This window comes from Protopterus annectens, chromosome 2.part0 (assembly GCF_019279795.1).
Source record: "Protopterus annectens isolate FY-2018-M chromosome 2.part0, PAN1.0, whole genome shotgun sequence".
NCBI classification, from domain to species: domain Eukaryota; kingdom Metazoa; phylum Chordata; order Ceratodontiformes; family Protopteridae; genus Protopterus; species Protopterus annectens.
In genome coordinates, this window is record NC_056728.1 from 1,287,754,257 (window position 1) to 1,287,779,509 (window position 25,253).

Genomic DNA, 25,253 nt, shown 5'->3' on the forward strand with positions numbered 1-25,253 from the left:
ACTGTTCCAGAAATGGAAATGGATTCAAGCAGTGATTGTAGTTATTATTCCTGTGATTCTGGGACAGAAAGTAATGCCTATAGTCTTTTTGATACAACTAAAATATCTGTGAAAAGTACTTTTATGCCTCCATTTAGAAATACTTATATACAGTGCTTTTATAGTGCTTTCTATATAATATTGGAAAAGGAAATGGATGATTTTGATGATATACGAAAAAAATATAATTTGACCAAAATGGAATGGATGAAATTAAAGCAGATAAGCACTAATGATAAAATAGTGTTCAAGCCATCAGAAAAAGGGGGCAAACTGGTAGTTATGAATTCTTTGGATTATTATGAAATGTGCATGCAACATCTAAACGATGAAATAGTATACAGTAAAGCGAATGAAAGTATTTGGATTCAAGCACAGCATGACTTTCTGATGTTATTAAAGAAGGGGGTCAGACTACATTATTTTACAGCTTATGATGTATTGAATAAATTTACAACTAAAGAGAATGTTGTAGCTAATTTTTCTGTGTCCCCAAAATTCACAAAAATCTATTATACCCCCCGGGACGTCCAATAGTATCAGCAATGGGTTATTTCACACAAAATTTGAGTTGTTTTTTATACAAATTTTTGTTAAAAGAAGTGTTGAAGCTACCATCATATATAAAAGACTCTTTTGATTTCTTGAAAAAAATAGAAGAAATTATTTGGACGGAAGATATGTACTTTATAACAGTAGTTGTAGTCAGCTTATACACGAATATACAACATCATTATGGCCTAGAAGCAATAAAATATTTTCTGGGTGACAATCCCAGAACTCACTACATCAAAGAATTGTTACATTTTTGCTTAACAAACAATATATTTGAATTTGAAGGAAGCCTATATAAACAGAATAAAGGCACAGCAATGGGGGCAGCTTTTGCCCCAGTGTATGCAAATCTGTTTATGGGGCTAGTGGAGAATACACACATATATAGAAGCATATTTTATGGAAGCCATGTTATAAAATATTTCAGATTCATAGATGACCTAATATTTGTATGTCAAGGGGGTAGTGATAAGGTACCAGAATTTTTACAGTATCTTAATAATAATAAGTATGAAATTCAATTTGATGGGGCACAAGTAGGATCGGTGGTGCATTTTTTGGACATTTAGAAGGAAAAATAAAGAGAAGAATTAAAACTAGTATACATAGAAAATTCAATCAAGCTAATTTGATGTTGCATGCTACTAGTTGTCATCCAAATCATACTTTAACTTCCATTCCTTATAGAGAATTATTAAGGATCAAGAGATTATGTAGTGATGAAAATGAATCATGGAAGGAAGCTAAGAAAACTATAGCTATGTTTGTAAGCTGAGGCTACAAATAAGACAAAGTATTAGACAGTTATGCTAGAATTTATGGACGTTTTGAAGCAAGGAATCAAAACTTACATAATAAAAATGTAGGAAACTATACAAATGAAAATAAAACATCAACGGATATTTCTTTGTTTTTTGTTTCCAAATATACCCTTTTTTCAGATAGGTTAAATGAACTGATAAAGGGGTACTGGAAACAGATAAAAAATGAAGTATTATCACTTTCACAAATAGAACTAAGGTTCTCATTTCAATAGGTCAGAACTTAAAGGACTTTTTAGTTCATAGTAAATATATTAAACCAAAATAGAAAGTTACTAAAAGTTTAACAAAACTGGGAACCTTTCCTTTCGGAAAGTGTTCTATTTGCCATCATATAATAACTTTTGAAAAAATTAATGAAAAAAAGTTTGAAACTCAAGGAACTTTTTCTTGCACAAGCAAGGGGATTATCTATGCTATAGGATGCCCATGAAAAAAATATTATATAGGTGAGACCAAAAGAAGCTTAAGTGAAAGAATAAAAGAACATGTTAGGGACATTAAGAAAAATAAAGTTATAAGTCCCATAGCAGAGCATTTTAATAAAGTACATCTAGGAGACATTAAAAATGTAAAAGTAACAGTTTTAGAGCAGGTCTCACAACATTTTGTTAGCGATCAAATGTTAAAACATTTACTTAGAAAAAAAGAATCAATTTTTATCATTAAATATAACACTTTACAACCTAACGGTTTGAATAAGGAATGTAATTGGCAAAGTTTTATTTAGTAATGTTTTAGCTTTAAGAAAAAGTTCTCTGATTTTTAGCTAATTGAATGTAATTGATTAATTACGCTTATGTGTATAAAATGAAGTCCTGTAGAAAAAGAATTTTACTCTGTAAAGGCTGTAGAGGCACTAAGAGATTTTATATTTTGGAATAAAAAAAAAAACGTCTGGTGAACAGAAGAAATAGATACCACTGGTCTTTTTTTGTTACTGTGGTTTTAAGGATATTTTGTTCTTGTGGTTTCATATTATGAACAATATTGCCTTAAAAGCATCAACTCATATCTACTTTGAGGTGTAGAATCTTAGCATCTCCATTTTCTCTAATAGAGAAAACAGGTATTGACCTATACAATATGATAGATTTATATGACTGTTTTTTTTATTTTTTTAAGGTTTGCTTCAGTCAAGGTTTTTACAAAAGTCATGTAAGCACTTATGTAAAATCTTTTGCAGCGTACTTAGATCACTCAAATGTCCTCTAATGGTATTGTAGAGAACCACAATTTCTTAAAGGCTCAATGTGAATTTAACTTTTCAACAGCCTACTTGGCATCCACCCATTAGTATGCAAATGAGTAGCAGGTCTATTAATACCAACTGCTTAATGTATAGAAGTTATCTGATTTCTACCTAATGTTTGGCACTAAATACCTTGCCAGTCTGCTGTCTTCAGCCAACTTAATTTAACTGTGTAGGCACCGTGCTAAGCACATGCAATGCAAGTAAGTTACCACGATAAGCAGCAATAATCAAATATGCATGCTGCTCATTACACCTAGCAAACATTTTTTTATAGCCAACAGTAGTGTCTGTGGCCAAACCAGGGTGCTTATAAGAATAAGCGTTACATTACATGCATTTAGAATTGATTACGTTACCTCAATTACTTAAAATAATTTTATATACAACTAATGCAGCGATTATATACATCACTAGGCTCTAGATTAGCATTATTGTGGCATGTATTAATATTGCTATTGAAAAGAAGCTGATAATAAAGAAATAGTAGTTAAAAATATGAAGACACTCTGGTAAATCTCTGTTGATGGAACAAAAGGCAATTTTCAAAACTGATATTAATTGATTTGTATGTATGTCTCCTTAACTAAATGTTGGATATAATTGGACAGTATTAAATAATTTGTCATATTATAGACATCCCCCCACTTTTTCTTCCTCTTTGACTTGTACATTTTATCTACACATGTTGTTTCTGTCTATAAACATTCAATCTAGGGTAGTAGAATTCATATTGCTTTACCTTGAATCAAAAATGTAACTCAGCATATAATTTACCTGGTGAATCATATATGTATTTATGTTTTAACAATTTCTTCTAGGGAAGCATACTCTCAGTATATATGTATATATATATATATATATATATATATATATATATATATATATATATATAAATACTTAGTAAGGACATTCTTATACATACACAGTAATATACAAACTATTGTAAAGAGGCTGGTGTCCACTATCACTTAATATATGCTCTCCATTTGCATTACATAAAAAGGTTTCTATTCAATATACTATATAATTGTAAACAATCTGATATGTGTTATGAATGTCTAGCTTTTTTATCATATATATGAAACCTTAACATTTCATAGAAGGCATATATTCACTATTTCTTGTTAACTTTTATTATAACAACTTGAACCATATTTTATATATCATAAAAAGCATATAATGACTAGCCGGTTTGAGAGACTCTACCCGACTAGAACATTCATGAGTAGAGGAACTGCTTGCGTAAATTTTTTACACAAGCAGGAGGACTTTGTCTTCATAGGGATGGTCATTGTACATAGTATTCATGGTTTTAGTATCATAATCCTGTTACATTTGGTTTTTAAGGTTTCTAACATAAAAAAGAACACGCAATCTGCATACCCAAATCGTATTGTCCAAAAAATACATATAAACAAATATAAACGAAACCAAAAAACTCGTAAAAAAAACACACTCCACGGCCACAGACTGCTGAAATAAAGGCTCGAATAGGACTATAAATATGTTTAAATTTATTAAGATTAGCGCTTTCGGAAAAAATGTTGTTTTTTCTTCATCAAAAGTCGTTGCGTTTTTTTGGATTAAACTTATTTGCTTCAGTTTCTGGTTTGTGCCTTATTGCTGACTCCAACTGCACTGTGGTTGACGTTCTTTTTTGTTTCCTTCATCAGACAAATAAAAAATGAGATACATACATTTAAATAGTCCCCTTAATTAATGCTATTAATTGTCAATCAAGAATCAAAGTCATACATATATATATATATATATATATATATATATATATATATATATATATATATATATATATATATGACAATAAAAATCCCAGAAATAACTTATAAAAATACAAGATAAATACTATAAGTGACCAAATATATTATGAACCTAATATATATGTATATATTAAATAACTGTTATATTAACAGTACACCATATTGTCAAACAACCAACTTGAAAAAAGCATGAATGAAAATTAAATAAAAAATGCTGAACAATAAGGGAAATATGTTATATGTGTATAAATAGACATTCATTCATAAAAACTTCATATATATACTTTCTATAAATATATAAACAAACCATAATATGATTATAAACTGAAATCCATATATCCACTAATAAAAACATGGCTAAAATCTAGCTAATTTTATACATCTAGAAATAATCATATTAATATTAATATACATCATGGCTCATTCATTATCTTTTCAATGCTAATAATTTTAAAACACATTTGATAGAAATAGGAAGCCGACATACTCTAATTCACTCCTCCATTTTTCTAGTTGCCATCCTTATTTTCAGAAACGTGCTGTCATTAAAGGACAATTTGTCAGGGCAGCAAGAATGGTTTCTGATGAATAGGATTTTTTAGAGGAATGTTTTTTCCGAAAGCGCTAATCTTAATAAATTTAAACATATTTATAGTCCTATTCGAGCCTTTATTTCAGCAGTCTGTGGCCGTGGAGTGTGTTTTTTTTATGAGTTTTTTGGTTTTGTTTAAGTTTGTCTTTGGTCTACATGGCACAGCAGTCTGGAGCTTCCTTGCAGGGCTCGCAAGGCTCATTCTTTTCCCAGGATGAGCCTGTACCTGAAACTATGAATACTACAACTCCTGGTTGTTCTTCCGGTGAAGCGAACGCTGTCGGAAACCTAACAACCCTTATACAAGTGCTTATGGGCCGTGTTGAACACCTCTCTCAGAGGATTGATAGCCTGGCCAGTGTCTCTCAAACAGCGGTAAATTCTACAAATGCTTGCCATAATTTAGGCATTGTTCCCTCATGCCAACAAGGAAATGATCCTAACAACAAGGGGCCAACTACCATTTTTAATGGTGCACATCAGTTACCTATTACAGGCAATGGATTATTTCAGCTTACTCGTTCCAATAATGGTTCACATCAACCAATTTGTTCTTCTGCAACGGAGGTCACAATTTCAGCGGCTGGAAGTAATTCACAACCTCCAGCTCACATACAGAATATTGGGCCAGGAGCTGGTTCTGGGCCAGAGCTTGGCAATTTAAACATGCCTTCTATCGAAGCCTTTTCAGGGGCTAACAATTTTTTTGCGAATATAACCACAAAGAATCCAGCAGACTCTGACCCTGATGGGGTGAGTAATATCATTAATAACATTAATGAATTAGACTCTAAATTGTTTCGCTGCAAGAAATTGCAGCTAGAGATTGCATATTTGGAGGAATGTCTCTCTAAGGAGATCATTCCTAAGGGGCTCAGACAATGGCGTTATCCCGTTGGCTTAGTCAATGGTTCAGAATTCCATTTAGAACTGCTTGGTTTATTTAATCGCCAAGGGTTTGAATTCATAAAAGCTTTAATCGTGTATTATAAAAACAATGTTTTACTACTTAAAGGGGAGCTGGAATTATTAGAACATTCTATAAAAAACAATGTCGATTTTCCACAATACAAGTATGATTTTGCTAGAATTTTTTCAAGTATTGAAGCTTCCATTACTAAAATGACTGTAAATAAGAAAAAGAAAATCGAGCGAGATGTTTTTCAGTATGCCAACAATAAAGCTTACCCCCCACCACCACCTGTTTTCAAAAATAAAGTGGATGGACAGTCTTTAAATGCTTCTGATTTTGATACCCTTGGCAATGACTCTAATGGAATCAGTGGGAATAATGATAATAATATAGTTCCTAATGTTCCCTTATGGCGAAGTGAAAGAATTAAAAATAATTCTAATGCCAATAATATGCAGCAACATGATCATGAACAGGATCAGTTTAGTAATAACAACAATAATAATAACAATGGGAACAATTGAAATGGAAACCACAGTAATAACAATCAAGGGGATTTTCATATACATCAACCGAATCAGAAGAAAAAACGGGGAACCAATCACAACCAGGGGCGTACGTGGAACAGAAGGAATCAGAGGAGGAGATAGGTTTTACTATTCACGATCGTCCACAAATCCTCCTGAATTCTAGTGGTGACTTTAAAATCTATAATTATACTGATTTGGTGGTCCCACAGGACATTGTTGATTTCTTTGCCAAGGGTTTGAATTTTGTACCTGATACATATATGGATTTGGTGAAGACAATTTCAGACCTCAAACTTTTTACCCGTAAGATCAATTTGAATGTCATCATGGGGGGCGTTTCGCAGATTATTTCTTCTGTATACATACCAAGTGTGTTTAACCCACCCCCTTCATACTAATGTGGCTATTTTTGAAAAAAATGTGCGAATTAGATTTTAGGAATATTGTTGCAAATAGACAAATAGATAAGGTTCATAATGTCAATATTTCTAACAACGAACGTGAATTTATCCATCTACTTAGAGATTGTGGTATTAGGGTTATGAACCCTGACAAAGGGGGTGGGTTGGGTTTTATGCACAAAGACATGTATATATCTTCCATGATGAAACATTTAGATACATCAGTATATCAAAGGGTAAGTTTAAATGAGTATAATATTGCTCTTAAGAAGATTAATTGTATGTTGGATGACTTATTCTTGGAAAGAGCTATAGACATGGATATTTTTAATTATTTGTCTATGCCTGTTCCAAGATTGGGGTAATTTTTTGGCACACCCAAGATACATAAAACTATTATTGAACCACCCTTCCGTCCAATAGTGGACGGACGAGGTACGGTCACATATGGGTGTGCCACATATGTTGATAGTATTCTTAAACCACTAATTGCAAAAGAAAAACATATTTGCAAGGATTCTTGGAGCTTTTTATCTAATATTAATGAATTGCCCTTCCAAGAAAATTATAAGTTCCTGACAGTTGATGTCAGGGACTTACATACAGTTATCCCACATAAAGTAGGTCTTGGATGGATGCGCGAATTCATGGTACAACATGGTATCAATGACAATTTAGTTTATGTGGTGGAAAGTTTATTAGAAATTGTACTGATGAACAATTTCTTGTGGTTTGAAGGACAAATCTATCTCCAAACCAGTGGAGTAGCTATGGGCTCCCCATGTGGTGGGAGCTTTGCGAATTGTGTTATGGCATACTGGGAGAAGGACAGATTATTTGAGAATGTCCTATTTAAGGAACATGTCGCCTGGTATACTAGATACCAGGACGACATGTTCTTTTTATGGAAGGGACCTTGTGAATTGATTCCTGAATTTATTAGTTCTATGACAGCCATGACTGATTTTTTACAATTTACGTATACTTTCCATACAGAAATTATATGCTTTTTGGATGTTCACCTTAGTATGGATCTGTCTAACAATAAGTTTAAAAGCACAATATACAGGAAGCCGACATACTCTAATTCACTCCTCCATTTTTCTAGTTGCCATCCTTATTTTCAGAAACGTGCTGTCGTTAAAGGACAATTTGTCAGGGCAGCAAGAATGGTTTCTGATGAATATGATTTTTTAGAGGAATGTTGTAAACTAGAAAGTATGTTTCTTAGTAGAGGTTACCCCAGGTCATTAGTGGTTAAGGTTGCCAAAGAAGTAACGTTTAAGAGAGAAATAGGGCATTTTGCACCCTTGTTGGTTGATCCTACACTTTCATTGTTTAGCTCCTCAATTAACAATGATGGTTTGGGGAGTTCACCTGAACACAACACAAGGATTGATCAGGAGACAAATAATTTTCCAACTAGCTTTATTTGTACATATAATCTGGATCATATACTTATTAGGGAAGTACTTATTAAAAACTGGAATTTCCTTAAGGAAGATAGTTCATTGATTAAATACCTAGATGACTTTCCCCATATCACCTTTAGAAGAGGAGCTAATTTAAAAGCCTTATTAGCCTTGCCTTGTAATACTTCCATCTCAAAGAATAAAGGCATGTTTAAATGTGGGACATGCCAACAATGCAGGCATCTTAATTTAGCCTATCAGTTCAAAATCAAGGATGTTTTTTACAAAATCCATGGTAGGTTTTCTTGTGATTCAAAACAAGTAGTTTATGTTGCTAATTGTCAAGAATGTCCTGCATATTATATAGGCAAGACTGAGAGGAAAATTAGGCAACGTATATATCAACATATGTATGCCATCAATAAGAAGGACTGTAATAATGCTTTAGCTAGACATATACAGCTTTATCCTGACCACCATTTTAAATTTTCTGTATTAAAACAAGTTAAAAAAGATCCAAAGGGAGGCCCATGGCAAATATCTTTAGAGCTTGAAGAATTGTTTTGGCAAGTTAGGACCATGGCATATTGTTACCCAGGGCTCAATGAGTTTATTTCTATCAAATGTGTTTTAAAATTATTAGCATTGAAAAGATAATGAATGAGCCATGATGTATATTAATATTAATATGATTATTTCTAGATGTATAAAATTAGCTAGATTTTAGCCATGTTTTTATTAGTGGATATATGGATTTTAGTTTATAATCATATTATGGTTTGTTTATATATTTATAGAAAGTATATATATAAAGTTTTTATGAATGAATGTCTATTTATACACATATAACATATTTCCCTTATTGTTCAGCATTTTTTATTTAATTTTCATTCATGCTTTTTTCAAGTTGGTTGTTTGACAATATGGTGTACTGTTAATATAACAGTTATTTAATATATACATATATATTAGGTTCATAATATATTTGGTCACTTATAGTATTTATCTTGTATTTTTATAAGTTGTTTCTGGGATTTTTATTGTTTTATATATATATATATATATAACTATATATATATATATATATATATATATATATATATATATATATGTATGACTTTAATTCTTGATTGACAATTAATAGCATTAATTAAGGGGACTATTTAAATGTATGTATCTCATTTTTTATTTGTCTAATGAAGGAAAAACAAAGTTTTTTCCAAAAGTGCTAATCTTAATAAATTTAAACATATTTATAGTCCTATTCGAGCCTTTATTTCAGCAGTCTGTAGCCGTGGAGTGTATATAAACAAATATAACAATCACACAACATCCAACAAAAATTTTTATCCAAATGTAATATGAAGTGCTTATCTTTAAATGTTAATGGACGTAATAATAATAATAAAAGGAGAAGTTTATTGAAATACCTTAATATACACAAACCCACTCTGGTATTTCTCCAAGAAACACATTTAACTAATGATGATGTAAATAAACTAAATTATAAAAAATACTCAATACTAATAACATCAAATATTACACAAAACAAAAGAGGTATTACTATGTTAATCAGAAATTCCATCATTTCCCCTAAAATAATTTCATCATACCAAGACTCTACAGGTATGCTATGCATGGTATCCCTTGAAATTAATAAAAAAGTCTACAATTTAATCTATATTGGATGCCAGGTATAGGTTCCAAAAAATAAATACTCACTTAGAAGATATTATTCACCACTCAAAAGGAAGTGTAATAATGGCATGGGATTGTAATTGCATAATGGAAGATAATGATTCAGAAACCCATTGTAAAAGGAAAAAAAATCTTCTACCTCTAGAGCTTTAATGAAGTTTATTGATATGGTAACAGTTAAAGACATTAATCAGTTCGCTGATCCGAATTCATTATTCTATACATTCTATTCATATAGCCATAAACCACATTCATGTATAAATAGAGTCTACATATCCAATAATTTAACAACTAAATTGAATGGAGTTAAAGTTATAGCTTGTCCCTTGACAGACCATAATTCAATACTATTTGAATTGGATACCGAACCATTTTTCTCTCTTCCCATCACAAGAATACCTGCATACTTAACACATTTAAAAGAATTTAAAGAATTCTAGATGAATGAAATACTGACTTTTTTGGAAATAAATAACATGGAAGACATAGCTGAAATATATATATATATATATATATATATATATATATATATATATATATATATATATGGGATTGTCTAAAGTCATACATTTATGGTAAATTATTAGCATGGTTCATTAACAAAAATAAAACATGGAACAAAGAATTGATAGATTTACAAACCAAATTAGATAAACTTAAGTTAGAAATACAAACAGGCAATTTCAATTTAATTTCAGAATTAACACAAACCAGTAACAAATATTCTGAGCTATTACATCATTAAACCATGATAAACCTTGAAAAGATAAAGTTAAATTCCTATTCTAAGAATTCCTTTAAACAAAAACAATTAGCAAATAGGACAAAAAAACTAATTAAATCTAAACAAATTAAAGAAATTCTCAATGCACACACAAAAGGTGGACACTGATATTAATAGTATCTTAGAAGCTTTCAGACAGCATTACAACAAACTTCATTCATCCAACTTAGAAATAAATTTGCTAAATGTAGTTAAAGAATTTCTAAATAAAAATACTACCACCAAACTATCTCAACAGCAAATGGACTCAATTAATAAACCAATAACAATGACAAAATTAAAAACACAAATATCTAAACTTAAAATGAATAAGGACCCTTGATCAGATAATATATTACCAGAAATTATACATATACTACCTGCACAATCACTATCTTTACTCCTAAAAGTATATAATATATCTAAAGATAAATTATTAATTCCCCCCTTCATGGAAATACTCACTAATAACCCCAATAATGAAACCAGGCAAAGATGAAAAATATTGTACCTCTTACAGACCTATATCATTAATTAACATATATTATAAAATGTTTATGGCAATATTTGCAAATAAAATTAAACACTTTTTTCCACAAATAATACATGAAGATCAGACAGGGTTTTTAAAGGGAAGAAACACTTTTGATAACATTAAAAGAGTGATGACACTGATATATTATACTAAATATAAAAACATAGATTTAACTTTAGTTTCATTAGACATCAACAGCACCTTTGATACAGTAAATTGGAGATATTTAAAATTAGCTTTAGAAGAAAACATATTTCCCGAGGCCTTTATAAACTTAATTATAACATTATATGAAAATTCTCTTACTTTTATTAAATTAGGTTCTTATAGATCAGGACCTATTATAATTAATAAAGGATCCAAACAAGGTTGCCTATTTTCACCTTTGCTATTTGCACTATTAATTGAGCCATTTGCGAACAACATTAGGTCACAGGTTACCATAAAAGGGATAGAAATAACCAAAGATATATATTTGAAACTACAGTTATTTGCAGATGATATAATTTATCTCTAATACAAATTATTAAATTCCTTCCTTAATTAAAACTATGTCTCATTTCGAAAATATATCAGGACTGCAATTGAATGATGACAAAACAAAAATACTATATATAAACCCCAAAACCAAAAATAAATTAGATAAAAAGTTTTCCAGATATATTGTTTCAGAAAATAATATTAAATATTTAGGAGTTTTTATAACTCAAGATTTAGCTGACTCTATTATATATAACTACACTACAATAACAAATAACATAGAGATGTTGATTAATAACTGGAATAAATACTTATTTACAATGGAGGATAGATTATATCTAATTAAATCAATCATCTTCCCCAAAATATTAGACCTTATACAAGTATTCTCTTACCTCCCCCCAATACAAAAGTACAGCAAAATAATCCTGAAATTCTTATGGCACCCACTTAAGCCCAGAATAGCATTAAATAACCATTTACCAGACTGGGAAAATGGAGGAATGCATCTCTCTGATATTGAGATATATGCTCAATCTGCAGTAATTAGATGCATCACCCTATGGCTTAATCCATCATATTCTTCAATTTGGAAATCATTACATGAAAAATATCTGTCTAGAAGTCATACAAAAACAAACACGACTATTTACTTATTCTTCCAAACATCTTTTATTGGACTTTAAAATCACATCTGATTGAAAATAAAAAATAATAATAACCCTTCAAGTTATATAACTCAAACATTAGCTATATTTAAAAAGTTTATTAACTCTGATCCCAGTATTAAATCTTGGATTTTTTTTTTGATTTTCCCAAAAGCATACACACCCAATAATTTTGAAACACTTCAATTTAACAAAATGGGGAACTTAAAGAAGGCAGATTTAATATACTGGTATCAACTCATGGAAAAGAACAATATACTCCCCATCAATTATCTAACAGAAAAATATAATCTATCTTGTAACACCTGGTTAACCTTGCAATCTTTAAGACATACACTAATAGTTACGAGAGATAATTTGCAAATATATGTTAGACTGAAAATGCCCACATTTATTAACTATATTACATTCATCACTACCCAACCCTTCCATGGAAATGGATACCTATCTGACATTTACAAAATTATCAGAGAAAACAAAATATATCACAAAAAATCTTACTGAAGTTACTTTGAAAAAATTAATAATTATCCACCACAAGATCAAGAGAAAAAACTACTGCTTAAATCGTCAAAGCTTTCAACATTATCTCCCCATTGTTCGCATGGAGATTTCTACATAGAAGCTTTTACAATCCATATAAAATATCTTTGATGTTTAATAAACAAGAAAGTTGTTGGAGATGTAACTTGAATTTAGACGCTAACTGGGAACATGTTTTCTATGATTGTATACAATTTAAATCCTATTGGTATAATATTAACACCTTCCTTCAGACTATATTTAATGACAACTTTGAGTTAACTAAATCACTGGTGTTGTTTAACTCACCAGTACCTAACAGCATTTCAAGAAATAGACAGTCAGTATTATGGATTTTATTATCCATAGCCAGAAGATAATTACAATAAATTGGAAAAAGCAAACTTCTCCAACATTTAACAAATTTAAAAATCTTACCATGACTGTTTATCAGATGTATTTGAACACAATAAACAACAGGAGCAGCAGAATTACATCATTCAAGAACTCTTGGATAATAGTAATGGATGGAGTGGAAAGAATGGACAATATATCTAACTAACCAGATATGATCAACTTTGCTGTATATAACACTTTCAGATGATTAGACACCTATGTAATTAGTTACTTTAGTTTATGTTTTTTCTCTTTTGATTGTTTATAATTATTACTGAAATTCTCTCTATTTTTAATGCTTGCTATTATTTGGTTCATTATTTTCAGTTAGTCATATGCAAGCTTTGACAGAATATTCTATTTTCATTTGTAAAATAACAAAAAAAATATTAAGGAAAATAAGGTCTACAAAACAGTTGTGTGACCAGTACTACTGTATGGTACAGAAACCTGGGCAGTAAAAGGTAGTGCAGATAAGGAAGCTAGAGGTGATGGGGATGAAGTGCCTGAGATGGGTGGTAGGGTGCATGTTGTGGAACAGATGAAGAAATGAGGACACAAGAACAGAAGTCAAAGTAGCTTAAATTGCAGAAAGAGTCCAAGAGAACAGATTACAGTGGTTTGGGAACATTTGCAAAAAAGCAGAAGACAGTCTAGTGAAGAAGATTTGGGACAAACAAGGAGAAGGAAAGAGGAAACAAGGGTGTCAAGTAAAGAGGTGGATGGATTGCGTAAGAGAAGACCTGAGACAGTTAGGCATGAGTCCTGAAGAAGGTAGGAGTGTGGCATTGAACAGAGAGAGATGGCAACAGTTGACATAACACCCAGACCCTATGTAGAAAATGGGGGTTGATGATGATCAAAGGGGGACATAGTTGTAGGGCTTGGGAAGGAAATTTAGGGTTATAGAATGATTAGCAGAATTTAGTGAGTGGCAGGGGAGATTTAGGTTTAGAGATTAGGAAGGGAGTTTAGGGTTAGGGCATGAGTGGAGTTTTTGTGACATGTTTTTGGAGTGACTGGGGAATTCAGGTTTAAGGAGGGGGAGTGAAATTTTAGGTTAAGGAGTAACTGGGGAGTTTAGGGTTAGGAGTGGGAAAGGAGTGTTTCAGAGTTAGGGCTGTGGTAGGGCCATGTAGGTCAGTAGGCCTGAGTGGTGGAAGAGCTGGGTGATTTAATCTGATCAGGCTAGTGGGAGTTAGGACACTTGCCATTTAGAACCACTGCCAGTGAACAGATGCATTACAAGCTACTAGCACACAAGCACTTGTGGTAACCCCCTACAATCTCTACAGATTAATTTGTTGTATGTGCAGTTTTTTTTTCAAGCATACGTTGTAATATTAAGGACTTGGTATTTATCAGATTCATCATTTTTCTACCTTGTTCACTGGAGTAATGTATGAGTAAGCCTCTCTGTGGTGAAAGGATATGGAATTTAACTATATCTCTCACTCTTAATATTACTTTTTAATTTCAGGTTATGCTAGTTAAACAGCAAAAGAAAACAACACAAAGGTGCATTCATAACAACAGATGTTCAACATACTGATCACTATTACAGCATCCTAATCTCTAAATGTCTTACCCCTCCTGACCATTCAGCTTTTCAAAGCTTAAGAGCATCTTCCTCACACATTAAATGTCAGAAGCTCCATGAAAAAATAGCTTAGTGTAAAATGCTACAGAGTCTTTTTGCTGCCAAAGAAGGCTTCTTTGGCAGGGCCCATGGAACAGTCAGTTTGCTAGTAATCCTTCAAGTCTGGGCAGATAAGTCCCAAATTGGCAAAACCTTCCAACAAAAATATTCCGGTGTGTACAGTTTGTGTTTTTCTAACTGCAGTATTGTGTTCAACTGGGAAGCTTAATGTTTTGGGATTGTCATTGCATTTCTAAAGGAGTTGATGTATAAATTCTTATGTGAACTTTATGTGTGAAAAGTTTTTTTTTGACTAAAATTTTAGTCAGGTTTTGCACATCTCTGTTTTTGGAGCTGGATACTGTGCAATGGTTTACTTACCCTTTAACCAGTTGTTCTCTATTTTATCATTTACCAGCTAATACAGGTTTAGTTATCTGACTTTGAGGTCTTTTTCTTGACATATCGAGGGAGCATCTATCATTCTCCACAGTGTTACCTCTCCCTGTCTGAAAGGACAAGTTCATAGGTTTATAGGTTCATAGGAGATTACTAGGATAATAGCTTAAGAACCCTTATAAGCTTAGCCAGCATAACCTTAATTTTCCCAATATATGACTCTTAGGGGCAAGAGGATGGCATGCATTTGTGCCTATGTCTTGAGTATCTTGCAGATTGTCCTGTCCATATGAGACATAGGCACTACCCTTGGTGTGAATTTGTGATTACCCATCCATTGATCTAAATTGTGTTTGAAGTGGGCCAGAGACGGTCTCGGCTTAATTTGAAAAGAAAACCTGTTTGAAAAAAGGGGCAATCTCTGAGACACATATCTGTCTGTCCAGCATGTCTTGTTTGAGTCGCTAAGTTTAGATCCCTAGATCGAGTGACCCTTCTGCTATTTGACTTGTAGATGTGTAGCAGCTTCATCAGGGCTGGACTTGTGAGTGCCTTGTAAGTCAGGCATAAGTCACCCCTTAATAGTTGATAGGAGACAGTAAACGGATTGGGATTTTAGTCTATCCTCATAGGACATATTGCTTACACTCTGTATTTTCTCTGTGAGGAACCTTTGAGATTGCTCCAGCTGCTGTAAGTGCCTAGTCACGTACATCCCAAATAGTGCACAGTACTCAATTATTTGTCTAATGGGGAATGAGTACAGTGGGACAATGATTTCCTTAGATCTAGATGCCATACCTTTTCTGATTAGTTGTGCAATATAAAAGAAGTTCAGGCTACTATCTATCTGAGTACCTAGATCTCTCACCTTGGGGCCTAATCTTAGGGGAGTGCTACTGATGTTGTAATTTGCACCGGTATTTGACTTTCCAAAGGGTATGATAATGCATGTTTTTCACATTTAGTTTTAGGCTATGGTTCTGCCACCAATCATTTGTCTGATCTAGACTCTCCTGATTGATATCTACATCACTGTGGGATTCGGTTAGATGTTGTTGGCAAATTTTGTCATCCAGAGGCCTTCCACATTGACTTTAACTTCAAAGAAGTATATCCAAACAAGAGTGATCCCAGCACTGAGCTCTGTAGCACATCACTAGTAACTGGCCTCTTGCTGGAGCTGGATTCACCCACTTTAACCACAAGTGTGATCTGTTTTTTACCAATGAGGATATCACAGTGAGGGAGAGGGGATGCAGCACTTTCCCATATTTGTGAGTACCAGTTCTAGGATACTTGTTCCCCTATTGGGAGTGCAGGCTAGCTGATCCAGGGCATTTGAATTTATAAAGTCAAGCAAATCTTTGAGCCTGCATGTTAGTCACTGTGTATGACCTCCAATTAACTGAGGGGTAGGTAATATCCCCCATGAGTATGGTATTAGGCTGGATGGTTCATGGTGGAGGACCTGTAGCTAGCAATAATAAGGTAAAGGGTTTTTGCCATGGTTAGCTGAAGGTGGAGTAGCTCAAGCATGTCATATTGTTTGATAAGCCTTGAGGTGTGCTTATCCTTTATGTAGATAGATACACCTTCTCCTTCAGTTTTTTCATATTTGGTGGGTGGTCAGAACTTATTGAAGGCAATATAGCCATGTACTGGTGGAGCGCTTTCTATGACTTTGAACCATGTTTCAGTAATTGTACAGATGTCAACATTCTCTAGGGTGAGGAAATCTTCCAGGGAGTGCAGTTTCTAGTTGAGACTCCTAGCACTGAGCAGTAATACCTTTAGCTTGTCCTGAGTAGCTTTAGTTATGTTGGAAGATTTGTCTGTTTGCAATTCCTAAAATGTCACTATAGGGTGGATAATATTTTGTCCAATATTCAAAAGCCTAAAGGTGACAGGTGAAGGCCATCCCTGGCAAAGCAATGTTGCCTGTCAGCCATGTCCTCCAAGGCTGACAAGTATTGGAACTCTTTGGAAAGAAATCCATACCTAACCCAATTATTAGAGTCAGTCATTTTCTACTGATATTGTGGCATCATCCTTGGAGATGGTAGAATGCTGCTCAAGGCTCACACCCACCACTGACATATATTCTAAGAAATTAATCATGTCTCTGTTCATATTGTCCAAGGAGGTACACCTCAGATTATTCACACCCACATGAACTATGAATGAGTCATATTGGTACTTAGGGGTATGTAATTTGAGTGCTAGCATAATCTGGTGAATCCTGGCAGCTGATAGACAACTAACTGTAACCTTCCCATTATCCAGCCAGGTAGGAGGGACATCAGTGTGTCTCACAATGGAGTCTCTTATGACCGGAATACTGGATTGTGCAGTCTTTCACTTTATTGCCTTGGTAGTTGAGCACAAAGAGATGTGGCTTTATGTGCTCTGATGTGAATTGTCTTGTTTGTGTACATGCAGTGTTTTTGAGGACTGCACCTGACAGGCCTTTGAGGTTTGTATAAGTTACATAGTTACATATGCATATGTGGGTCTATGTGTGTGGTCTTTTGTGGTTGCGAAGAGTGATGTGTGTGAGTCGCTGACAACCTGTTTGTTGCTTTTTGAGTCTTTATGTGAGAGTTTAGCCTCCAGTGTCTATGTGCAACTACATCTGTCAAATACTATATGTGTCTGTTCAAGAATTAAGTGGATGTCAGTGTACATAGGGCAATTGTTACATTGCCTCAGGATGCCCATGTCCACAGAGATGGATGCATATATAGCAGGAAAGTACTCATCCATGTCTGAGGTCCTAATGTGTACTTGCAAGGGATAGTAGTGGGTGTTCGTAACTGGATGAGGGAAGGGTGCATACTTGCTGAAATCTGCAGCTAATCTAAGTAGCAAGACTGCACAGCACCCAAACCAGATGCTGCCCTCAGTGCTATAATAAGGTAAGGCAGATCTAAATAGTCCTAATTAAATGTCTAAATGTTGATCACTGTGCAAACCAGTTAACTGGTAAAAAATGTGGGACTGAGGTAAAGTTCTGAGGTGTTTTTCATATTGAAATTTCAACTTCTGGTGATTACATGCATACAAGGCATCAGTAACTGCTGCTGCTGCATGAAGAGCAACTTCTCACAAACGTGAGGCTTATATATGATCACAACAAAACAGGTTTTACCCTAACTATGCCCTAAGTCCAATCAGGAAAACACACAATAAACTTTTCAACAGCAATTGCCAGCTCGGATAGGTGAAATCAGCCCTATCTTACCACAAGAGTGCAGACGTTGACCATCTTAATGTGAAATGACTGGTTTGGTGTCCAAGTGTTAAAGAATCTCAAACAGATGCCTAATACTAAGGAATACTAGATAAAATGTATTTTAGTGCAGAAAAACAGCCCTTATAGCAGTCTGAAAATGTAACTTTAAATTTTAAAGAAGTGCAACAAAAACAGTAAATAGCACAGTAAACTTTCATGGTATAATGTAAATAATAAATGTTTCCAGATGTCTGTATCTGTAAAGGGCACTGGCACAGCAAGCAGCAGTGTGCAAATGTGCTAAATTTATACCAGCACTGGAAAAACAGAAAACTGACGGCTGATCCCTCTGGCCAATAAAACAACTGTACTTAGAACCCTTTTGTGTGCTTCTCAACTCAGACCAGGTAAACACCTACTGCCACTAGATGAATAATCCCAGTCCTCCTAATGTTAAAGCACAGTTAACACATTTCCTGAGTGAAATGCTACCACAAATAAACTTAAATTTAAGGAAAGGCAATAAGTAATTCAGGATAATAGCAGTGTACTTTTAGCAGCTTACAGAAGTGAGATTATTCAATAAAAGTACTTCTCTTTGTAGAAATGAGACAAGAGTCACTCAATTGTGCATAATTTATAAAGGCACTAAAACAAGATAACCTAATTAATAAGCTCTCCAGCCAATAGAACAACTACATGCAGGAATCTCTTGTGCGTTTCCCAACATGTACAGACCAGGCTACCACCCACTGCCACTAGATGGAAAATCCTCTGTCCTCTTGATGTAAAAATACAGAAAAGAGCTTGCTATTGTGTACAACTACACTTCATTATCCAACAGCTAGCTAAATAATCAACTCAGAGCAAGTACATCAGTAGAATAGAAAATGAGTGGCATAATGCACTTTTTTTTCAAAATAAGCACAAGGAAAGACAAATAATTCAAGATATAAAAAAAAAGTATAGAGGGGGGAGTTTATAAAGCTCAATTTACAGTTAGAGTCAACAGCTTAAACTCACCAAGTTTAAAAACTAATTCAAGAAATGACAGTTTGAGTGTAAAGAATAACCAACAGGGAGTCACCAACAGTGCTTGTAATTTTTGCAGGCATTGAGTCTTACCAGTAAAGACAAAGTCATAAATTGTATTTGTGTAGTGAAGTATCCCTCAGGAAAAAAAAGAACCAATAAAAATATCTTTGATGTTTAATAAACAAGAAAGTTGTTGGAGATGTAACTTGAATTTAGAAGCTAACTGGGAACATGTTTTCTATGATTGTATAAAATTTAAATCCTATTGGTATAATATTAACACCTTCCTTCAGACTATATTTAACGACAACTTTGAGTTAACTAAATCACTGGTGTTGTTTAACTCACCAGTACCTAACAGCATTTCAAGAAATAGACAGTCAGTATTATGGATTTTATTATCCATAGCCAGAAGATAATTACAATAAATTGGAAAAAGCAAACTTCTCCAACATTTAACAAATTTAAAAATCTTACCATGACTGTTTATCAGATGTATTTGAACACAATAAAGAACAGGAGCAGCAGAATTACATCATTCAAGAACTCTTGGCTAATAGTAATGGATGGAGTGGAAAGAATGGACAATATATCTAACTAAACAGATATGATCAACTTTGCTGTATATAACACTTTCAGATGATCAGACACCTATGTAATTAGTTACTTTAGTTTATGTTTTTTCTCTTTTGATTGTTTATAATTATTACTGAAATTCTCTCTATTTTTAATGCTTGCTATTATTTGGTTCATTATTTTCAGTTTGTCATATGCAAGCTTTGACAGAATATTGTATTTTCATTTGTAAAATAACAAAAAAAATATTAAGGAAAATAAGGTCTACAAAACAGTGGTGTGACCAGTACTACTGTATGGTACAGAAACCTGGGCAGTAAAAGGTAGAGCAGATAAGGAAGCTAGAGGAGATGGAGATGAAGTGCCTGAGATGGGTGGTAGGGTGCATGCTGTGGAACAGATGAAGAAATGAGGGCACAAGAACAGAAGTCAAAGTAGCTTAAATTGCAGAAAGAGTCCAAGAGAACAGATTACAGTGGTTTGGGAACATTTGCAAAAAAGCAGAAGACAGTCTAGTGAAGAAGATTTGGGACAAACAAGGAGAAGGAAAGAGGAAACAAGGGTGTCAAGTAAAGAGGAGGATGGATTGCATAAGAGAAGACCTGAGACAGTTAGGCATGAGTGCTGAAGAAGGTAGGAGTGTGGCATTGAACAGAGAGAGATGGCAACAGTTGACATAACACCCAGACCCTATGTAGAAAATGGGGGTTGATGATGATCAAAGGGGGACATACAGTTTGGGAGTGGGAGTTGTAGGGCTTGGGAAGGACATTTAGGGTTATAGAATGATTAGCAGAATTTAGTGAGTGGCAGGGGAGATTTAGGTTTAGAGATTAGGAAGGGAGTTTAGGGTTAGGGCATGAGTGGAGTTTTTGTGACATGTTTTTGGAGTGACTGGGGAATTCAGGTTTAAGGAGGGGGAGTGAAATTTTAGGTTAAGGAGTAATTGGGGAGTTTAGGGTTAGGAGTGGGAAAGGAGTGTTTCAGAGTTAGGGCTGTGGTAGGGCCATGTAGGTCAGTAGGCCTGAATGGTGGAAGAGCTGGGTGATTTAATCTGATCAGGCTAGTGGGAGTTAGGACACTTGCCATTTAGAACCACTGCCAGTGAACAGATGCATAACAAGCTACTAGCACACAAGCACTTGTGGTAACCCCCTACAATCTCTACAGATTAATTTGTTGTATGTGCAGTTTTTTTTTCAAGCATACGTTGTAATATTAAGGACTTGGTATTTATCAGATTCATCATTTTTTTACCTTATTCACTGGAGTAATGTATGAGTAAGCCTCTCTGTGGTGAGAGGATATGGAATTTCACTATATCTCTCACTCTTAATATAACTTTTTAATTTCAGGTTATGCTAGTTAAACAGCAAAAGAAAACAACACAAAGGTGCATTCATAACAACAGATGTTCAACATACTGATCACTATTACAGCATCCTAATCTCTAAAAGTCTTACCCCTCCTGACCATTCAGCTTTTCAAAGCTTAAGAGCATCTTCCTCACACATTACATGTCAGAAGCTCCATGAAAAAATAGTTTAGTGTAAAATGCTACAGAGTCTTTTTGCCGCCAAAGAAGGCTTCTTTGGCAGGGCCCATGGAACAGTCAGTTTGCTAGTAATCCTTCAAGTCTGGGCAGATAAGTCCCAAATTGGCAAAAACCTTCCAACAAACATATTCCGGTGTGTACAGTTTGTGTTTTTCTAACTGCAGTATTGTGTTCAGCTGGGAAGCTTAATGTTTTGGGATTGTCATTGCATTTCTAAAGGAGTTGATGTATAAATTCTTATGTGAACTTTATGTGTGAAAAGTTTTTTTTTGACTAAAATTTTAGTCAGGTTCTGCACATCTCTGTTTTTGGAGCTGGATACTGTGCAATGGTTTACTTACCCTTTAACCAGTTGTTCTCTATTTTATCATTTACCAGCTAATACAGGTTTAGTTATCTGACTTTGAGGTCTTTTTCTTGACATATCGAGGGAGCATCCATCATTCTCCACAGCGTTACCTCTCCCTGTCTGAAAGGACAAGTTCATAGGTTTATAGGTTCATAGGAGATTACTAGGATAATAGCTTAAGAACCCTTATAAGCTTAGCCAGCATAACCTTAATTTGCCCAATATATGATTCTTAGGGGCAAGAGGATGGCATCCATTTGTGCCTATGTCTTGAGTATCTTGCAGATTGTCCTGTCCATATGAGACATAGGCACTACCCTTGGTGTGAATTTGTGATTACCCATCCATTGATCTAAATTGTGTTTGAAGTGGGCCAGAGAAGGTCTCTGCTTAATTTGAAAAGAAAACCTGTTTGAAAAAAGGGGCAATCTCTGAGACACATATCTGTCTGTCCAGCATGTCTTGTTTGAGTCGCTAAGTTTACATCCATAGATCGAGTGACCCTTCTGCTATTTGACTTGTAGATGTGTAGCAGCTCCATCAGGGCTGGATTTGTGAGTGCCTTGTAAGTCAGGCATAAGTCACCCCTTAATAGTTGATAGGAGAGAGTAAAGGGATTGGGATTTTAGTCTATCCTCATAGGACATATTGCTTACACTCTGTATTTTCTCTGTGAGGAACCTTTGAGATTGCTTCAGCTGCTGTAAGTGCCTAGTCAAGTACATCCCAAATAGTGCACAGTACTCAATTATTTGTCTAATGGGGAATGAGTACAGTGGGACAATGATTTCCTTAGATCTAGATGCCATACCTTTTCTTATTAGAAAGAAGTTCAGGCTACTATCTATCTGAGTACCTAGATCTCTCACCTTGGGGCCTAATCTTAGGGGAGTGCTACTGATGTTGTAATTTGCACCGGTATTTGACTTTCCAAAGGGTATGATAATGCATGTTTTTCACATTTAGTTTTAGGCTATGGTTCTGCCACCAATCATTTGTCTGATCTAGACTCTCCTGATTGATATCTACATCACTGTGGGATTCGGTTAGAGGTTGTTGGCAAATTTTGTCATCCAGAGGCCTTCCACATTGACTTTAACTTCAGAGAAGTATATCCAAACAAGAGTGATCCCAGCACTAAGCTCCGTGGCATATCACTAGTAACTGGACTCTTGCTGGAGCTGGATTCACCCACTTTAACCACAAGTGTGATCTGTTTTTTACCAATGAGGATATCACAGTGAGGGAGAGGGGATGCAGCACTTTCCCATATTTGTGAGTACCAGTTCTAGGATACTTGTTCCCCTATTGGGAGTGCAGGCTAGCTGATCCAGGGCATTTGAATTTATAAAGTCAAGCAAGTCTTTGAGCCTGCATGTTAGTCACTGTGTATGACCTCCAATTAACTGAGGGGTAGGTAATATCCCCCATGAGTATGGTATTAGGCTGGATGGTTCATGGTGGAGGACCTGTAGCTAGCAATAATAAGGTAAAGGATTTTTGCCATGGTTAGCTGAAGGTGGAGTAGCTCAAGCATGTCATATTGTTTGATAAGCCTTGAGGTGTGCTTATCCTTTATGTAGATAGATACACCTTCTCCTTCAGTTTTTTCATATTTGGTGGGTGGTCAGAACTTATTGAAGGCAATATAGCCATGTACTGGTGGAGCGCTTTCTATGACTTTGAACCATGTTTCAGTAATTGTACAGATGTCAACATTCTCTAGGGTGAGGAAATCTTCCAGGGGAGTGCAGTTTCTAGTTGAGACTCCTAGCACTGAGCAGTAATACCTTTAGCTTGTCCTGAGTAGCTTTAGTTATGTTGGAAGATTTGTCTGTTTGCAATTCCTAAAATGTCACTATAGGGGTGGATAATATTTTGTCCAATATTCAAAAGCCTAAAGGTGACAGGTGAAGGCCATCCCTGGCAAAGCAATGTTGCCTGTCAGCCATGTCCTCCAAGGCTGACAAGTATTGGAACTCTTTGGAAAGAAATCCATAACTAACCCAATTATTAGAGTCAGTCATTTTCTACTGATATTGTGGCATCATCCTTGGAGATGGTAGAATGCTGCTCAAGGCTCACACCCACCACTGACATATATTCTAAGAAATTAATCATGTCTCTGTTCATATTGTCCAAGGAGGTACACCTCAGATTATTCACACCCACATGAACTATGAATGAGTCATATTGGTACTTAGGGGTATGTAATTTGAGTGCTAGCATAATCTGGTGAATCCTGGCAGCTGATAGACAACTAACTGTAACCTTTCCATTATCCAGCCAGGTAGGAGGGACATCAGTGTGTCTCACAATGGAGTCTCTTATGACCGGAATACTGGATTGTGCAGTCTTTCGCTTTATTGCCTTGGTAGTTGAGACACAAAGAGATGTGGCTTTATGTGCTGTGACGTGAATTGTCTTGTTTGTGTACATGCAGTGTTTTTGAGGACTGCACCTGACAGGCCTTTGAGGTTTGTATAAGTTACATAGTTACATATGCATATGTGTGTCTATGTGTGTGGTCTTTTGTGGTTGCGGAGTGATGTGTGTGAGTCGCTGACAACCTGTTTGTTGCTTTTTGAGTCTTTATGTGAGAGTTTAGCCTCCAGTGTCTATGTGCAACTACATCTGTCAAATACTATATGTGTCTGTTCAAGAATTAAGTGGATGTCAGTGTACATAGGGCAATTGTTACATTGCCTCAGGATGCCCATGTCCACAGAGATGGATGCATATATAGCAGGAAAGTACTCATCCATGTCTGAGGTCCTAATGTGTACTTGCAAGGGATAGTAGTGGGTGTTCGTAACTGGATGAGGGAAGGGTGCATACTTGCTGAAATCTGCAGCTAATCTAAGTAGCAAGACTGCACAGCACCCAAACCAGATGCTGCCCTCAGTGCTATAATAAGGTAAGGCAGATCTAAATAGTCCTAATTAAATGTCTAAATGTTGATCACTGTGCAAACCAGTTACCTGGTAAAAAATGTGGGACTGAGGTAAAGTTCTGAGGTGTTTTTCATATTGAAATTTCAACTTCTGGTGATTACATGCATACAAGGCATCAGTAACTGCTGCTGCATGATGAGCAACTTCTCACAA